General features: G+C 40.2%; 1 long non-coding RNA gene across 1 annotated transcript; it reads right to left on the bottom strand.

Annotated features, from left to right (window-relative positions):
- Window positions 1-8,698: 8,698 nt before the first annotated feature.
- On the bottom strand, window positions 8,699-13,418 carry LOC148055299 (uncharacterized). Its single transcript, XR_015705629.1, has 4 exons — window positions 12,950-13,418; window positions 12,258-12,327; window positions 12,007-12,057; window positions 8,699-9,480 (listed from the first exon to the last, which is right to left on the bottom strand). It is a non-coding gene; the product is annotated as an uncharacterized LOC148055299 (long non-coding RNA).
- Between the last annotated feature and the right edge of the window lie 914 nt (window positions 13,419-14,332).

Below are 14,332 nucleotides of genomic sequence, written 5' to 3'. Positions count from 1 at the left end.
CTGAGTGAGAATTGTGTTTGCTGTCTGATGTGCCCCTTGTTTTTCTTCCCTGATACCTCTTCTTGCGTGTGTTGCACTGGTTCAGGCAGAGGGCCAAGTGTATTGGCCTCGTTCCATGCCAAGGCTGAAGGTGTCCGGTTCACAGGATTTCCAAACCCCGTACAGTTCTGTGCAGCAAGGAACATGAGGGGTTTGCACTTGCACAGCCCTTGCACAACCAACCACAGATCTGGTGCTTGGTGGGATCCACTGCAGATATACTTGATGACTACACAGTTCTCCTTCAGGCCTCTCCTCCCTGAAGTTAAGGCTTTTTAACATTTTATCACTCTCTAGTGTCCCTAACGCAACAATTGTGGCTGCCATGGAGTGGACCAAAGAAGGGGCTAGGCTCGGTTGTTTTCCTGAAACAGTCTCTCCTGCTGCTGTTACCACAGGCACACTGGTCGGCTGCGCGGGGCCTTGGTCTCACCAACCAGGCTGTCTCTTAGGTTTTTACTTTCTGTTGCCAATTGCCTTTCGTAGCTGCTGAATCCACCTCCTGTATTCCTCATTCCTGTATTGCTTCTCAAACACAGTCTGTCATTTGTTCTTATTTTCTGAACAGCTGGACTGTTCACTCGTTCAGCCTTCCGAATGGCATAGCTACCTAATCTTATTTGGAAGTGCTTGTCACAGAGATGGAAAAAAGAGTATTTATCCAGTTCGGTGTAAAGCACTAGAGAAAAGCCTCATACTTTATTGTCTTCATCAACATAAGATCATGGCCTCTAGCTTAACATTTTTAGTATACCTCTTTCTCCCATTTGTTCAAAATCTAGCAAGTGAATAGCCTCAGCATGATAAGAATGTTATAACCCTTTCTAAAATTACATTTCTTTTATCATACAGCACGTATTACAAATTGAGAATAAGGCTGATTCCTATCACATCATCTTTTAGTGTCATGAGTCCTGTTTTCCAAACTTACTACCGAAATTATAAAAGTACTGAATACTTCAGAATGTAAGACAAAAATGTCATTTCAGCCAGTGATGGGGTTTTCATCAGGATATGCAAATAAGATTTTTAGAAGCCCAGTGGAAGCCCACCAAATCAATTAACAGTTTAGAAGTCAGTCTGCTGAGTTTGTTTCTCCATCAGTTTGGACTGACAAAGAAAATTCTGGTTGCCTGAAAAATATACATAAGTGTCACCTGCCAAGATTGGAAAGAATCAGAAGCCATCCTTCTGATGGTTGTGATGAAGTGAGTGGCGAGCACTTGACCATTCAATTGACACTGAAGTATTAATGAAAAGATTTTTCTTTACACCACAGAAAGGACCTGCCATTTAAAATGGATGGGTTAGCACGTGCTAAAATATCATCCCTACACTAGACCTCACAAAATTCTCTGTTAACTAACGTAAGTTAATATATGACACTCATGCTTTTGTTTATCCTTATTTGGACAAGGCCAAAGGCTTTTTTTCATCCCCTTGAATTATCATACTCCAGAAATTTACCAAACCTTCACAATTCAAATCAGCTGTTAAATTACAGAGATATTATCAAATCCAGTTTGTAATATTTTTTTCCCAGAAAAATTGTGCATTTATTCAGACAGAGTTTAACTTGCAGCATGGCTGCATAAAATCATTGCGTCTGTCGAGTAAGATGATCCTTTGAACAATGCTGGAATACTTTTCTGACCCTGAAACTGCTGATGATTGCCACTGAAGAAATGAGTGCAAAAAAAGTATTTGCAGGGGTCCAGTCCTCCAAACCACTGTCAGTAGAATTTCAAAATAAGTTATCTTGCAGTCTCAGTCTTTTCCCCCCCTAATACTCGCCTTGTAATTTCTTACTTCTTGTCTACGATTCCCAAATGCACTGACCCAGTTGACCAAATTCACCCTGGCATAAGAGGCTGTAACTCCACTTTGTCCACTGAAGTTGTATTTACTTATAACACAGTTACGCTACGCTGGAATATTTCACGCAGGGAAGGTGTAGAGGTTATCCAAACCACTTCCAGCCCTGAGCTTCAGTCATTGTACTTCAGCCACCTGCAGCATTGTTACAAGGTAATTATAATACAGTCAGAGTCAAAGCAAGTCAGTAGATGAGAGGATGAAGAGCAGACTGTCAGTGAAATTGGAATGATTTATTTAATAACACTGTGAAACAGCACATTTTAGCTTCACCAGCTCATCAGTGTCAGCTCCCCTGATCTGTACATGGCACTGACAGCTTCTCAACGTAACAATGAAATCCATGGGCCAAATTCACCTCCAGTGTAACTCTGCTGAAGTCGATGAAGGTATGTCAGAATTAATTTAGTCCAGCAATTACTCTCCATTATCTGGAGTAATGGTGGGGCTGCAACACCTGACTAACGACAAGCCCGGATAATACAGGTACTGCGGCGCATGGCTGAAAGCATCAACGTGATCGTGCTGAGACCCAGCGCAGCCAGCACAGGCCCAGAACTGGAGCTGAAATGACTTCTGCTGAACTTCTCGGGTGTCTTTGTACAGTGCTCCAGCACACTGCAGGCCACGTACACGTTGCAGAGCTAGCGTGTCCCGCCCGAGCACAGAGGGGCACAGTGCGAGGGTGCAGGAATCGGGTTCCCTCTGTCCGGATTTACTAGCCCCATTCCAGCGTCAGCCAGACAGGTCCGTGCGGAATCAGAAAAGCAACTGCACCCCCGTGCTCGCTGTAGCTGGAGGACAATGCCGAGACATTGTGGCTGGATCTGCACAGAGCTGGCGTGGATTTGTAGAGGGGGTTTAGCTGATATATAGCTAAAATATAGCTTATAAGCATTTAGCTTACATATAGCTCTATAACAAAATGGGCCACATCTGGCACATATTGTCCACAGATAATTGAGAGTTAACTGGATATGATTCAAACTAAATTATGTTTAAGAGACAGATTTCTTTTCCTAGGAATTTTCACGAAAACAGCCAAATTCAAGAAGTAAAGCCAAAATAAGATGTAAATTTAAATCCTGGATCCCTAATGTACAAAGTGTACATATTCTATGTGATTTGTAACTTAGAGGCCAGACAGGTAGTAATTTCATAGGTAACAAGAGCGGAATGTACCCCCAAGCACCAACTCAAATGAGACTCACCCAGCAGAAGTGAACTGGAGCGATGTGTTTTCCCAGCCCTGTTCCTTTTGTCTGTCATCCGGAAGGCTTACACAAATCCGGGTCGCTGTCTGTTTAATCCCCTTTATCCCAACACTTCATAACTTTTCCTGTCCCCTTACCTGCTCACAGTCAAACAACATGGCTTTATGGATGCATGCATTTTGTTTATGTAAAAAACATTTTCACATATGTTTTCCACAGCACTTATGAATGTTGTCTGTCTGGAAAATGTCTTCTCTTTTTTGGGGAAATGCTTAAGACACAGAAGCGGTTAAAAGCAGTGGTTAGCACCCTGGGAGATGGCAGCTCTTTGTAGGCATCCAGATGTTGAGAAACAGCTGCTGTATCCTGTTTTATCAACTGGAGGATTACTAGTGATGAGGGTGGTGTCATCCGTTTTCAGCTCGCATCTGCTTCCATCTCTGCCACTTCCTCTCTCCGTTACCTTTGGCAGGTTACTTGCTTCTTGCTGTTATTTTCATCTAACTGCAGAACGAGGATGAGGATGATAATGTAATAGGTGTTTTGAAGATTAACTCAATAGTACTTAAGGCCCTTTCAGACACTCGAGTGAAAACATGGGTGTATAGAAAATCAAAGTATAATTATTATGAAAATGTACATTATTGTTTAGAGTAACAGGGAATCGAAGGCAGGATGATGAGATAATCAGACCACTGGAACTGAAGGATTTTGAGACATGATATTAAATAAGTAAAAAGCAGAACACTTAATTGAGCTTAGGGAGGGTTTTCCCAGCAAGCAATGTTCGTTTCCTTCATGACTTTTTTTCATATTGGTACCTGAAACAAGATGCAAGATGTTGCAGTGTGATTGGAAATAGGAAGTTGTAACATAGTATTTTAAGGGCCCAATCCTGTAACCATATTCACAGTCCCACTGAATACAACATTAACAACGTAAGTCCAGATTTAGATCCCTACTAGTTTATTATTAATGGTTATATCATCAGATAAAGGTCTACTGGAGACAATATGAGTTTATTATAATTGGGAGACTTTTTAAGACCTATGTAATCAAAAAGTACCTGAAGATTTACCATATTTGGATTTATTAGAGATGAATGGTCCGAACTAACCCACATTGCCCTCAAGTCCCCTGGTGGCTCCTAAGAAGCCAACGTTACTTCTGTAGCTAATGTTCTTTTTCAGAGAACATTTAGTACTTCATGAAATGGAGTATCTACAACTCGATCCAGAAAAAGGCTAAAGGGATAACATTTATAAAGCTCAGGTTGCCACAAATCAGATTTAACTATAACTGTACTGCGCATGATGTGAAGTCAGACATAAATGAGATATAACGCTAAAAGAGTGGAAGTTATATTACCCTGCATTTCATTTATTGAGCTTTCTTTAATTTATCTGCTTGTTTGGATTACACAGTATCATGAACACTCCAGTGGCAGCCCTCTAGTTGGGATTTCTATTTATAACATACTCTCTCTTCATTGGATGCCCCTCTGCATTACTTTCAATGAGGCAGTAATTAGGCCCTTAAAGCAGAATTAAGGTATCTTTAATAATTTAATTTAGATACAAAATTTACTCAATATTCTTTCAAAAGACAATAATTTTTTTAATAATTCTTTGGAACTGTGAAAGAGGATACATTTCTAAATGTTCCTCTTTTACATTTTCTCCTGTTTTTCTTTTATGTATTTTGGGGCTAAACAGCCACCATCTCCACAAATTTCAGATTTCACACATGCACATATTTAGCCATAAGGCAATTCTGAACTTTCAAAATTAAGCATACAGCTATTCCCTGTAGGAAAGATGATTTCTTTTGCATTCTAAATAATTTTTGTCTTGATAGCCAGGGGAACTACTTAGCTCTACGTGATGCTTAACTAGGCTCAGACTTTGCTGCTAAATTGGAGAGAGATGGGTTTGATGGATGGACTGTTAGATTGAGAAGGAATTTGCTGTATGGCAAACAGTTACAGTCAATGGCTCCATGTCCAAGTGGAAACCAGTAACAAGTTGTGTCCCTCAGGGGTCCATACTGGGACCAGTACTTTTTAAATCTTCATCCGTGACAGACAGTGGGATTGAGTGCACCCTCAGCAAGTTTGCAGCTGACACCAAGCTGAGCTTGAGGGAAGGGACGCCATCCAGAGGGACCTGGACAGGCTAGAGGAGTGGGACCATGTGAACCTCATGAGGGTCAACAAGGCCAAGTGCAGGGTCCTGCACCTGGGTGGGAGCAATCCCCAATACCAGTATAGACTGGGGGATAAATGTATGGAGAGCAACCCTGCAGAGAAGGACTAGGAGATACTGGTGGATGAAAAGCTGGGCATGAGCCGGCAATGTGCTCTTGCGGCCCAGAAAGCCAACCACATCCTGGGCTGCATCAAAAGAAGTGTGTCCAGCAGGTCGAGGGAGGTGATTCTGCCCCTCTACTCTGCTCTGGTGAGACCCCACCTGCAGTACTGCATCCAGCTCTGGGGTCCTCAGCAGAAGAAAGACATGGACCTGTTGAAGTGGGTCCAGAGGAGACCATAAAAATGATCAGAGGGCTGGAGCACCTCTCCTGTGAGGAAAGGCTGAAAGAGCTGGGGTTGTTCAGCCTGGAGAAGAGAAGGCTGCGGGTGATCTTATTGTGGCCTTTCAGTACTTAAAGCGGGCTCATAGGGAAGATGGGGACAGACTTTCTAGCAGAGCCTGTTGTGATAGGACAAGGGGCAACAGTTTTAAACTGAACGAGGGTAGATTTAGATTGGACATAAAGACGAAGTTTTTTACAATGAGGGTTGTGAAATGCTGGCACAGGTTGCCCAGAGAGGTGGTAGATGCCCCAGCCTTGAAAACATTCAAGGTCAGGTTGGACGGGGCTCTGAGCAACCTGATCTGATTGAAGATGTCCCTGCCCATTGTAGGGGGGCTGGACTAGATGACCTTTAAAGGTCCCTTCCATCCCAAAGCATTATGTGATTCTACAACTTTAAAGGAAAACAACAAAACCAAGAAATACTCAACAACTGTAACCCTGAGTACGCTTGCCAGTGCAGCCCTTAGCGCAGCTCTCAGTATTGTAGCTGATGCTATTAGAAATAGCAAGAGTGGCATTACAAATATTTCTTCATCGCCATCTCGTCTGACATTAACTCAAACACCAGTTAAGAAAACTATGCGCAGTAGTTTTCACAATGTAGCGTATGCAATCTACACTAACTGTGCTTATCACCAAAACCTAACTGTACATGCTGTGGTGTGCCTGCTCAAGGTAGGGGTGTTCAGCACGTCCACTGCGGATGGTGAGGATGACACGGCAGAGGTTTAGAAAGGAAACCTGTGAGTGTGTAGGGGGTTGAATGACATGGCTGCATATTTCCCTCCTCTGACTGTTTGGGTTGTTTTTTCAGTATGGAAACTTTACTCCAAAATTACCTTTTTAGTGTGTGGGAATCAGACAGATAGCAATTTTGAGAATGTCTTGAGGGAGCAAGGTGATTTGAGTGATGAGACTCATAAGTCTTGTAATTACAGTAATTATGAGACCATACCTCTACAGGTAAGAACTCATAAGTAAAAACATTAGCATGACCATTTAAGAAGCTCAATAATTCATTCCAGGGCATGTGGTTACAGTGCAATGCTTAACATAAACTTCATGACTCTACTGGCACTTGATCTTACCTCTGAAGCATGTATCCATCTTGTAGGTATAGATCCCTTTGTGCTGTACTCTTTTTATGTAGTCCTTTTAAGACAAGTCTATAGCATCTATAGCAGACGGTTATAGGTAGTCAAATCTTACTACGTGTTTTAGGCGACGTTTGCCGTGCAGCTTTATAAAGAAATAGTCTGAAACACTGGAATGTTCTGATTCAGACAGATTTTACTCAGAAATGCATGCTGGAAAAAGGATGTACTCCACAGAGGGAGCTTTTCTGTCCTACACGTGCTACATGTGCTTTACTCTGGTACTGACCTGCTGCCTGATGGGACGGATGAGTAAAGGAAGTTTGGTAGTACGAGGGAATGCCTCCTTCCCAGTCATTCTGTGCTCTTTTCTTGATTTATTTACTCAGCACTTCAGTGCCTGGTATGTCTTCTGTCGCTGTGAACGTCACAAACATTTTGAATGGAACTGGGAGAAGCTTGTTAGAAAGAAGAAAGGCGCTCACTTGAGTAGGCATGCCGAGACAGAGAGTATAAAAAGCACAGGGTCATGAGATGGGATATTGTTAATATTCTTCAAACTTTGTATCCATGAGCTATAACACTAAATGCCAGTCATAAAATGATGGTATCATATGGAAACTGCAGATGATCCTTTTGATCGCAGCAATATATAATATTTCTTGAAGGTGTGTGCAGGACAAGTTTGTACAAATCTGAGCTTGTTCAGTTTTTTATTTAGATTCATTTTGCTGGGTTTTACTCTCATTGGGGAATAACTGCATTGTTCATCATTTACATTTTTGATGCTAACAAACATATTCCATCGTCTAGTGATTTTTCTATTTCAGTGTTACAATTTTGTTTGGAATTTGGAGTGTTCTGATCACACAAAGTTACTACTCCATACTAAAATCACTTTTAATATCAGTCAGTTTCAGCTACAGATGAAATTTTATATTTATGTAAAATGTTATCAATGAGGAGTCAGATATAACATTTGCAATCCAATTAAAACGTGCTTTTTAAAAATACAGTGGGCGTAGGCTGAAACAAATGAAGTTCTGGCTTAGATACTGGGAAAGACTTTGCATCATGAGGACAGTCAAGGCTGCCTGGAGAAGTTTTCCAGTCTCTGGTCTCCAGCCTTGGATGTTTTCAAGACCCAACTGAGAAGAGACCTGAGCAACCCGGTCTGATCTCGTAACTCGCCCTGCTTTGGGCAGAATGTAGGACTAGAGACCTCCTCAGGCCCCTTCCAGCATGAATTATCCTACAAGCTCACGAGATGTTTTGGTTACCTGAAATGGTTGTTGACAGCGCGTTTGTCAGCACTCAGAGCAATAGCTATCTATTACACTCCTGAACAACTACCAGTGTATTCGGACATCTTAAGACCTTCGTCACAGAGCTCAGTTTTACTGTACAGTCGTTTATTATGCAATTAAAATGTAATTCCTCATAAAAGCTGCAGTCTGCAATCAAATACAAAATCACTGCATCTGTCTTTCCAAAACCGGCCATATGAAGCAAAACCAGGCTCATAACCTTTGCATTATCTCTGTCTTCATATTTGTGCTGATCTTGCATTAAAACGTTGCAATAGCTACTTTCCAGATAAGGTAAGAATTTGCTTCTTCATATAAACATGTTTTTAAGCATCTTCTCCCCTATGGCCTTTTTAGCTTCTGTGTAATAAAGCAACTCCCCTGAAAATTTTGCATCCTTTCTCACTTCCAGATATGTTTTTAAAGATTTTGGTAAAATATATAAAACAAGATTCTGAATTACACTGTTTTGAAAACAAGCTGAAACTTCTTTTTGGTTTTATTTTGGCTGGTTTTCTCTGGAATCTTTGCCTCCATTTTGGTTGTGTTGGCCTCAGTAAGGAGAAGTGCCCTTTAGTATTTTAGGAACACTGCTGAGGGATTAAAATAGATATACAGGCTTATTTCTTTGTGTAATTTTATGTTTATTATTTCTTTGGTTTTATAAAACGGGGATTTATCTAGGACTTTAAGTGACCCTCCCACTAGTGAAGTGGCCCTCTGAAGAGCAACATTTGTATTAGCAGTACTATCAGCATTTATACATATTGTACACAAAAGAATATGTTAAAAGAATATTATTACATCTGCAGCACCAAGTACTCAAAAGGCACAAAATACAGAATTAAGCTTTAATTTGCCTGCCTTACACATCAGCATTCCTGTATGGTAATTAATGACTGAACTGTATAGTATTTGCCCACCTTTTTGGGGCACAGAATAGATTATGTTCTATTAATGAGCAGCTATACATTTTTTATGCTTTTCCTCATTCTCTAATATGTTGTTGCAGGTCTTATTTACTGTTACTGAATTTAAACCCTGTTTGGAAGACTGAATTATTAATTGCTTTTTCGGGCATCTCATAAAGAAAGCATTCCATTCCACTTCATCAGAGGAATCTTCACAGTTCCTGTGTGAGATGGGGCAGTACTCCCTATCACCGTATGCTGTTTTATAAGAGAGAACTGTGGTGCATAGAAGAAAACCAGAGAAATCTGTTAATTTGGTATACTGAGGACTTCAATTTTTTTCAGAGAACCTATGTATGCCAAGGACAGTCCCCTCTGATTTTGTTTGCAACCATGAGCACTCATTACTTCCACAAAGTAGGTCGCAGAGTCTCCAGTCGGGAAGCTAGAAAAAGAGGAGGGCACAGACAATGACCACCTGTGATAAATTTGGTTAAATGACTTGCTTCGTGTCACATATGAATCCCATGACAGGGACAGAGTCCTGTCATGGGATTTACCAGAGTAGCATTCAACGGTTTTAATCATTAACGCACCCTTTCTGTGTTAGCAATATCCTGACTCACCAGCCAAATGCCTTCTACTTTCCAGACCAAATGAGAACAGAGAACATCCTCCCTACAGGCCATGGTTCATCTACAAGCAGATCCACCCTGGGCACTGATAAGGGGAGAGTGCCTGTGAAAAACACTACATGATCACCTGACTCCAGTATATAAGCATGCTTACGTGTCTCAGTCAGATGTGGACAACTGGCCTGGAAAACTTCAGCCAGAAGGCTGGTGAAGTTATTACCAACCAAACACACTCGTGGGTAACCTGAACCCCACAGCAATGCTGTTGTCACTCTGGGAGCTGTTTTGTCCTCCCCAGCCTCTCTGAATCACTCGCCAGTTATCTCCTCATGATTCCCATTACCCACAAATGCACAAAGATTTTAGTAGTGGGGTCTAAAATCAGCAACTGCTTTTCTGGTACTGTCATTACTCTTGCACAAACCCACAAGCAAAGTCAGGGCTAGTTGGGCATGGGGGATCCTGGATCCCTCAGGAATCCCTCTCTCGTTGCTGTCCTCTTCAGTGTACAAGAAACAACTTCCTAACACATCAAGAGGACTTTTCCTTCTAGGAAAAGGAGCAAAAGTTCTAACTATTCACTTTGTAAAAAATCTTAAAGAAACTGATTTACTCTTTTTCTCTCCTCTCTCTTTCCTCAGGCAAAAAAAAAAAAAAGTTGCCCAAACATTCTCTTTCTCCAAATTCCTCACACACCCTGATTTAAAAACCAGCAGCACTAGCTCTGCTTTGGTTTAATTTCTTCCTCCTCAACTCCCAGAAATGAGTTTTGATTATTGCACTCTGCTCAGATCATTTTTTTTAGAGGGAATACAACTTACACTGTACCACTGAGTAATCTGCTTCTTTAACACTGACTACAGTCTTCCATGCCCCTATTATTCCCACCCAGTTTACAACATGTACATTTTTAGAATACTTGCATAGATCTACGCAAATCTGATGATGTTACAGCCATTTATTCTCCCCAGCCAAAAATACTAGTGTCTAGACTAAACAGTGTAACAGTAACAGTAACCATTTTACCCCCCAGAAGAAACAACATGAAGGATACACAAAACAGTCCACACAAATTACAGTGGTAACAAAGAATAGTTAAAAATACAAGCATGTTAGTCTGCCATAGCTGTATAATCATATAATCAACACATTTACTAGTACCAAGCAGATCAATCAGTATAATTCTGTTCATAAAAAAATTCCTTTACTACACTAGCTGATCCCAGCACCTACAAACTAAGCTGATGTGCATTAATATGCTTTGGAGAGGTAATTCTTTTTACATCATCAGGATGTAATTCTTTTTACATCATCAGACAGGATACATCGTTTTACTACCACAGAACAGTAAATTAAAGTTAAGGCCGAGCAGGGTGGCAGCCAATGATGAATGCTTGCAAGGCTATGGGGAACAGGTGAGTTCTCATGGGACTTCTGTAGACAGTATCTGGACATTGTAAACTGCTGGTACATTTTTATAACAAAAACATAATACTAAATTTGCTTGTTAGCTGAGCTCCCTATCCTTGTATTATCAAACTCAGCTCTTAGATGACAGATTTCATCTTTGTCATCATCAGTCAAAGCGCTTTTAATTTTGGGACACATTTAATATGCAACCTGAGAGCATCACAGCACTCCTTCAAAAAATGTACAGACAAAAAATTGAGAGTGTTTTTCAAGTGGTATGCCATTTATCCCTGGTGTATTACAGTGTAACTCAAGCTATAAGTTCGTGGGAGCTGCATTAGCACGCACAGGTATATGAAAACAGTCATTTTGCACTACTTTAAAATAACCTTTCCCAGACTGCTCCAGGGACAGCCACGTTCACTCCTCCTTAACTGAAGAATGGTTCCTGCTATGCTACCTTGCTGTCACTTAGCACAGGCTCGCACTACCGCAGGAAACTCATGCTCTTGGCAATACAGTCCTTGTTCGATTTGCACCACGCTGATCCCTTCCTCCTGCAAAGGGCCATTCTGCACCCCCTGAAGTCACCACAGAGGTCAACCACATCAGACCTCCGACGAACGTGTTCTCCTTCTCCTGATCAGCTTTGTGTAGACTGTGACCCTTTTGTTCAGCAGGGAAGAAACTCCCTCAAGACCAATCTGACAGTTCTCAGCCATACTGTATATCCGAGCAACAGAAGTGCACTATGGCTCTGAAATTGCTTGATGTTTGGGTCAAGACTGGGCCCCTGCTGACTGATCAGAGGAACCAAGTACTCCCAAAGTGTCACCCTAGCACACCAGTAGTCAAGCCAGGATTCAGAATAAAATTTTCTGACATGTGTTACATATTGAAATGTTTTAAATAGAGAGAAAACTTACCTGACAGAAGCTGCATCTTGGTAATTCCAGTATTTACCTCCTCACTGTCTTCTGTTAGATTTATTGTAAAAAAAAATAAGATTAATACAACTGTTAACTTGTGGAGCTAAAAGAAATCCAAGCAGATAAAGTGCATGAAGAAAGAAAATTACAAGCTGGATGTTTGTTAGTTGTATATATAATCATGAATGTGGTAGTAAGCCTCTGCCTAGACAATAATAATTAATGAGGTAGTAAGCAAAAAGGTTTACCTGACGTACGGACTGTCAGATAACAGAATTGTGTGGTCACTATTGGCATCCTTTGCTCTGTAGTTCAGACCTGCATCATTAGTGGAATATAAATACAGATTTCAATTTTCTGCTGAGTTCATTTGCTGACCATATGCACATTTCAGAGAGTCGCTGAAATGTTAAATCCACACTTCAGGTGTTGTGTTTATGTTTTCTTATTGTATACATTAATGAATCAAGCCACATGCTAAATGGGCATTTGGTGCATTATTTAAGTAATTTCCTAACACACAGTAAGCAAAAACATTTTATAAGTTCCGCTGTAAGAAGGAAAGATTTAGTATTTTTTCCACAGGGGTCACTTAAATACTCTGCCATGATTCATGACTAGAAGATTGGTAGCCACTGTACCAATAAATAAACTGCTGCCCAAATCTAAGGTACTTCAAGAGATAATGACTATAAGTTCTCAAATTATTTCTTTCAGCATTTGTTCCTTCTAGGGTAAGAAATTTCTCTAACACTTAGACAACACAATGCTTTTTTTTTTTCCCCCAGAAAAAAGTATACATTATTTATTATAATATAATCCATTTGCAACTGTTTATCCAGACCTCATTCATATAGTTTTTGCTACCTTCATTTTCAAACCTAAGCATTATACATGTTTTAGCTAAACATAAAATTAGCACACCCTCTATGTATCATACCTTCATTAGCACTGCTGCTAAACATGTAAAAACATGATAGACATTATAAAACAGCCGCAGATTCCAACTTCACGGAAGGTATTCTCAGGTTAAAACTGGCATCAACACTAACATAAAATTACTCTTGCACAAAACATCATAGAGATGGTTATCAACTGCAGTGAAGAAAAAAAAGTTAGAATGAAATCTTTAGAAAAACATTAATTTCACCTGCATGGGCCATGGAACAGGTTTTTTTCCCAATTGTTTACTCTTCTCTCATTTTATTATTTCTGTTTATTTATATTACCATAATATTTTTAGTAAACTGATCCTGTGCCCGTGAGATTTCTGGGAGTCTTGTCACCAACTTCGGTGGAAGCAGTTGAAGGGTCCTGCGAAAACGCCTTAATGTTTATGGGCTTTGATTATTGCTATTCTGCCCAGACATCTTACTACTCTCTCTTCATGAATGGTAAATATTGCATTTGGATTAAAAATATGCCCTTATGCACTTATAGTTACAAGGCAGTTAAAAGTAATTTTTGTGTGAAACATGGAACAGGTTATAGCTCAGATTAGATTTAGAAAAACCCTTTGGCTAATTTCAGAAGTTTTGGACACTACTTAGTTACCACCAGGTAACATGCAAGGAAAATAAGTTATGTCGTCTATTTTGAGGACTCTTTTAGAACATTAGTCGATTATTTACAATGCAGTCAATTCTGATGTTTTCCCTCAGCTGCACTTGAGTTAGGATTTTAGGATTTAGCCTTCACTGAATGTACAGTTGTTGCACTCTAAAGAGATTAAACCACTTTCTTCCAGTTACTTTCATTTCATCTGTGTATTGAATCGTTATACCAGCTGTGGGCTGTGACTGCAGTGCACAAACTCTTTCTGTTTATCGCAGCTCTATCTACTGCCCCACCGCATTTCTCTTGTGCAGAACAATGCTGCATCAGATTTATCTCTACTCTCATGCAATACATTCTCTACACCTGCCTTATTACTAAATATGCGTAAAACAAACCCTGCAGGACATGCTAATGTATACATAACTGGGTATTTGTTGTAAGAAGAGTTAAAAAGTTACTGCATGAGAATGCTAACCACTGAATTGAATATCAAAATATACCAATAATTCCAGAGATTATTTCAACATTTAAACAGTGTTTTCAATGGAAATACTAAATAAACGACAAATGAAAAGGTGTGCACTTAAATACTAACTATTGACAAGAACAAGAAAATCATGATTACTGTGTTCTGGTAGACCCTGTGTGAGTTGGCTCTCAACTGGAGCTGATGGCCAGCCTCAGTCAACACTGTTATAAATGGAGATATTTTATAAACACTGTTCCTTAGAGTGACCTTAGGCTGCAATGGGAGTATACAAACTAA

The sequence above is a fragment of the Nipponia nippon genome, unplaced genomic scaffold (genome assembly GCF_047370975.1).
Source record: "Nipponia nippon isolate SJK-2023a ecotype South Korea unplaced genomic scaffold, ASM4737097v1 scaffold_24, whole genome shotgun sequence".
NCBI classification, from domain to species: domain Eukaryota; kingdom Metazoa; phylum Chordata; class Aves; order Pelecaniformes; family Threskiornithidae; genus Nipponia; species Nipponia nippon.
The sequence above is the reverse complement of the archived record's forward strand: the minus strand, read 5'-3'. Positions and strand labels throughout refer to the sequence as shown.